The sequence below is a fragment of the Euphorbia lathyris genome, chromosome 1 (genome assembly GCF_963576675.1).
Source record: "Euphorbia lathyris chromosome 1, ddEupLath1.1, whole genome shotgun sequence".
Taxonomy (NCBI): Eukaryota; Viridiplantae; Streptophyta; class Magnoliopsida; order Malpighiales; family Euphorbiaceae; genus Euphorbia; species Euphorbia lathyris.
The window spans coordinates 104,520,016-104,526,002 of NC_088910.1; positions in this window are offsets into that span (position 1 = coordinate 104,520,016).

Consider the following 5,987-nt stretch of genomic DNA (forward strand, 5'->3'; position numbering starts at 1 on the left):
GGATTTGGTTTTGAAATTTGTTTCAAAACCTAAATCCAACCTGATCTGGCTGCCATAAAAAATATTATATATTATTTAATTATATTTACCATTTCACTTTCCATATTTAAAATGTTGCTTTTAATTATTATGGATATAAAAACTTATTTGGTCCATGTGGTTTATTTGTTAACATTTGTCTACCTAGTATTTTCATAGGTGATATTTAACCATTTTTTATGAAAATTTATTCGATTTATTAATTTTTCTTACATGAATATAATTTTTGACCTGTACATATGATAATTGTTTTAATTATTTTTTTTCAATATAGACTTGATGTGGATAAATAAGAAAAAATATTATTTATCCACATATTAAGTCTATATGAAAAAATAATTAAAACAATCTGACACATATACATACCATGTGTTAAAAATTGTGTCATGCGGAAAATTTAATAAATTGAATAATTTTTATCCAAAATGGATCAAATACCACCTGTTGGAATATCTCATGGAGAAATGTTACCAAATGATACCATAACGAGCAAATGATAAAATTTTAGACACCAAAAAACCAAATAAAGCTTTATGGCCCGTTTGGCTACTTGTTGTTCCTGTTTGCTGGTTGCCTTTGGGAAAAAACTGTTTTTTCAAAAAGTATAGATTTTCTGCTTTTGTAAAAAACTACTTTTCAGCGGTAAAACGGAAACAGGATGTGTTTAACCAAACACCTAAAACGCTGCCTTTTAAAATAAACAGACAAACAAGAAGTGAAAAGTAGATAAACACTTATTTTCAAATAACTCAATTTATTGGCCGTTAGTTTTCAAATTATGTGCATATATATTGCTCAAAAATAAAATTACAACGTATATATAAAATATTTTCGTTGTATCTTCCAAGCAGTTATTTATTTACACTTTATAAATAATTGTTGTTACATTTCCATATCTCAGCCGCCTAGGTTGAAACCCTTGCTCCCTCAGCCGCCTAGGTTGAAACTTTGAGTTTTTTGATCTCTTCCCTCTCCTCGCTGATCCTCATCATGGCCATACCATTGGCTGAGTTGTCCCTACATGATGATGAAGAGGATGAAATCGTCCTCGACCCCCTGGTGGCAAACGACTCTGAATCCTTTGTTGAGTTAAGCGTTGTTGGACGTACCGTGCATGAAAATCCACCGAATTTCTTGGCGATGAAGCGACGGCTCGCGACCTTGTGGCACCCCAAAAATGGTATCTGCTTTAAGGAACTGGCTTCCCACCGTTTCATCATCCAGTTCTTCCACGAAGATGATCTGCGACAGGTATATGACACAGGCCCTTGGTTTTTTGAGAATAAACTCATTATCCTCCAGCGACTGGTACGTGGAGCAATCCCGTCCCAGGTTCCTTTGAATCATGCCTATATCTATATGAGCTCCCTGTAGGTTTTATGTCCGAGAATGTTGGTAAGCAACTGGGAAACTTCGTGGGAGAATTTGTTGCTTATGACCCGTCGAATAATGCTGCTGTTTGGAATACCTATATGAGGATAAGAGTGAAAATTGATATCCGCCTCCCACTGAAACGCTGGAAGAAGATCAAAGTCCCTGGAGGGGACAATAGCATCGTACAGTTCAAGTATGAGAAGATTAGCTACTTTTGTGTCCTATGTGGTCGGCTGGATCATACTGAGCGGTACTGTACTGCGTTTGGGGAGATGGACAAGTCTTCACTACCAAGGGAATGGGGACCGTGGATAAAAGCTCCTAGCCAAGATGCTGCCATTACCGGGGCTGAACGCTGGTTGCGTAGCCCTAAGGATTTCGCATCTGCCTCCAAACAGCCAGCAAGAGGAACTCAGTCTGATAGTAATAAATAGAATGTTGCACCAGGTGGGAACCATAAGGAGGGGACGAATATTGTTATGCGCATTAGAAGTAATCAGGTGCTCACTGAACCCCACGTAGCTGAGGCGATGCATCAGGGTATGGATGTTAAGGATGCAGAAAATGAGACGCTAGCAGTTCTAGAGGAAAGGAAGAGGAAGAGATTGGAGGTTCAGCCACCCCTCTCAGACCTGAATAAAGACTCTGTAGGATCATCGAACTTTGACAAAGTTCATCTCGCTCCCTCTGAAGGCAGTGACCCCTTCTTATCGGTCGGGCTCCTAGAACAGCCCCGCCGGGCACCTTGATAGGCGTTAGCTGGAATTGTCGTGGGCTTGGCAATCCACGTGCAATATTGGCACTAAAGGATTTAGTGCGTAGTTGTAGGCCGGATGTAATTTTTTTGATTGAAACTCTTGTTCTTTCGAATCATATTCATGAAATAAAATGTAACATTGGCTATGATGGTTGTTTTGTAGTAGATAGTGTGGGAAGAAGTAGGGGGCTAGCTGTCCTTTGGAAGAACCCAGTGGCAATTTCCCTTTTGAGTTTTTCCAAGAACCATATTGATATGCTCCTCAGCTGCGAGAGTTCAGCTCCCTAGAGGCTTACGGGCTTCTATGGTTCGCCTGATAGGGCGAGCTGGCATGAGACTTGGGACCTACTTCGGCTTTTAAAGTCCCAATCGAACCTCCCGTGGTGTGTCATGGGGGATTTTAATGATTTGCTGAGCCCCGAAGACAAGAATGGTGCTCACCCTCACCCAGAATGGCTCTTCAGGGGATTCAGGGATGCTACTTCTGACTGTGGTCTGTCTGATTTGAGTCTACAGGGTTATGGCTTCACATGGGAGAGAGGAAGAGGTACATCGCATTTTGTGGAAGAACGTCTTGATCGATGCATGGTCAATGGAGATTGGTTGGATCTGTTCCCCCAAACTAGCCTGTCGTGCCTCGTGTCTTCTGTCTCGGATCACCACCCAATAAAGCTGATTACGACCCCATGGGTCCATGAAAAAAAGGGATGGAAGTTTCGTTTTGAGAATGCATGGGTTAAAGAGGCCCATTTTCATCAGACGGTCACTAACTGCTGGCTGCAGCTGGAGGGTCAGCCTTTAATGCAAAAAATTAACCAATGCATGCGAGTTATGGAAGTTTGGGGACGTGATTTTGCTCTCAACTTTAGGCAAAAAATTGTTGCCTGCAAGTCGGATCTGTTGGCAGCTATGCAGAACCCGGAGAGTGCCGAAACAGTGAGAACGGTGGAGTTAAGGGACCAGCTGAACTTACTCTACAGTCAGGAACAGGCGTACTAGCAGTAGCGAGCCAAGCTTGAGTGGATGAAGGATGGTGATATGAATAGCAAGCTGTTCCACAGGGCTGCTAGCGCTCGTAGGAGGAGGAATTGCATCCGCAGTATCACCTCAGATGAGGTAGAGGAACTAACGACCAAGGGTGATATTGAAGACATGTTCCTAAAATACTACCAGCAGCTCTTTGAAGACCCAGAGCCTGACGGGAGGGGGCGGTAGAGTATATTGATGCTGTAGTCCCTGATCAGGGGCGCGAGAGGCTAGTAAGGCCTTTCAATATCGAGGAATTCAGGAGAGCGGCTTTTGACATGAATCCGGACAAGTCACTAGGGCCGGATGGCTTAAATCCTTTGTTTTTTCAGAAGTTCTGGCACCTGATCGGCAATGATGTCTTCCAAGCCTGTAATACATGGTTAGTATTTCTCCCACCATCTTTAAATGAAACGAATATTGTTCTTATCCCCAAAAAGGATAATCCGGAATCAGTGGGCGATTACAGACCCATTTCCCTCTGCAATGTCTTGTACAAATTAATCGCTAAAGTCCTTGTAAACAGACTGAAGGCTTTTTTACCATCCCTGGTGGGTCCTGAGCAATCAGCTTTTGTAGCAGGTAGATCTATCACAGACAATGTCCTACTGGCCTTTGAGACAATTCACTATATGAAGCGCAGAACCAGAGGAAAGATGGGTAATGTGGCTCTCAAGATCGATATTCGTAAAGCATATGATAGTGTGCGATGGAGCTACCTTAGAGCGGTATTAGACAGAATGGGTTTCCCGGCTGTGTGGATAAACTGGGTAATGCAGTGTGTCACTACAGTCAGCTACAGGATCATGGTCAATGGAACGGGTGTCGGACCAATCTCCCCAATGAGGGGGCTGAGACAGCGATGCCCACTCTCCCCTTACCTTTTCATTCTCTGTGCCGAAGGCCTATCGGGCTTAATTAAACATGTTGTGGGGAGCAGACAACTTCACGGAATCAAGGTATGCCCTAGAGCTCCAATTAACTCCCATCTCCTCTTTGCTGATGACATCATACTATTCTTCCGGGCATCTATTGATGAGTGCTCCGTGGTCCAAAACCTCCTATCTAGATATGCGAGAGACTCATGCCAGAGTGTAAACCTTCAGAAGTCCGGGGTTCTTTTCAGTTCGAATGTGGGAGAGGCCCAACAGGATGATATCAGGTCAGCTCTCCAAGTTCACAACCCAATTAATACCGAAAGATATCTGGGCTTGCCCTCTCTCATTGGTTTGAGTAACCGAAGTGTCTTTGGATTCCTCAGGGACGGACTATGGAAAAAAGTGAATAGCTGGCATATAAGGCCGCTGTCCCAAGCAGGGAAGGAAATCATGACCAAGTTTGTGTTACAAGCGATACCTACCTTTTGCATTACTACGTTCCTCCTCCCAAAAACCCTGTGCGAGGAATTACAAATCACATTGAACTGATTTTGGTGGGGTCTTAATGCAAATGGCAAACGAAGAATCCACTGGAGATCTTGGGACAGGTTGTGTCTTAGGAAAGACCAGAGAGGAATGGGCTTCCGACACCTCTACTCTTTTAACATCGCTCTACTGGGCAAACATGTATGGAATCTTGCCTCAAAACCTGATGCTCCAATAAATAAGCTACTCAAAGCCAAATACTTCCCTAGTGGGGATTTTCTCTCGGCTCGCCTAGGGTCCAACTCGAGCCAGACATGGAGGAGCATCTGGATGGCAATATCACATACTCAGTCAGGCTTCCGTAGATGAATTGGGAATGGAGAGCACACTAAGGTCTGGAAGGACCCTTGGCTGCCGACTCGTCTTGGTCGTGTGATGGGGACAGCGCCTACCGGAATGGAGGAGATAACCGTTAATCGATTGTGGGTTGAAGGCACATACCGTTGGGACGTGACCTCCGTGCGTGAGATACTGGGCGAAGATGACGCCCTTGCTGCAATGCAGCTCCCAAGAGGTACTGCTACGTGAATTGATAGGTGGAGTTGGTCCTATGACAGGAGAGGGAGATACCAGGTCCGCTCTGGGTATCGGTTGGTGGCGGATAGTGTCTTGGGTCCTCTAGCACCGGAAGAGGTAGGCTTTCCGTGGCAGGGGCTTTAGGCCATTAATACCCCGCCCAAGGTAAAACTCTTTCTATGGAAGCTTGCTAATAATATCCTCCCTCTGAGAGATAGATTGTTTCTGAAAGGTTTGGAGGTTAGCAACAGGTGCCCAGTATGTGATGAAATTGGTGAACATCTACTCCATCTCTTTGTTGACTGCCAGGTTGCACAGGACTTTTGGAGAATTGCGGATTTGAATTTCTTCCCTGGCCCTGTGGAAGAGTTTGCGGACTGGGTGACCGTTTTGATAAAGCTCACGGATTCTTAGACCGCTGAGAAAGGATGCCTGATCTTGTGGAGTATCTGGCAAAATAGAAATGACACGATGTGGGGGAACCCAAGGCGGCCGGCGTCTGTAGCAATATGGCAGAATCTTCTTATGTTGACTGAGTTTCAGGCAGCCCGCGCTCGCCAATTACCGCCCTCAGCACCGCAGCAGACGATCACAAACACGTATAGGTGGTGCCGGCCTGCAACGAACGCCTGGAAATTGAATGTCGACGCCGCTATCTTTAGGGACTCAAATTCAGTGGGCTGTGTCTTCATATTGAGGGACTACCGGGGTGAACCTCATGTCTGCTGGTCGAATGTGTTCAGTGGTGATCTAGATGTCCATGTCGCGGAAGCTTTTTGTGTCAAAGAGGCCCTTTCATGGTTGCTCACCTGGCAATTACAGCACATCACGCTCGAAACTGACTCCCTGCT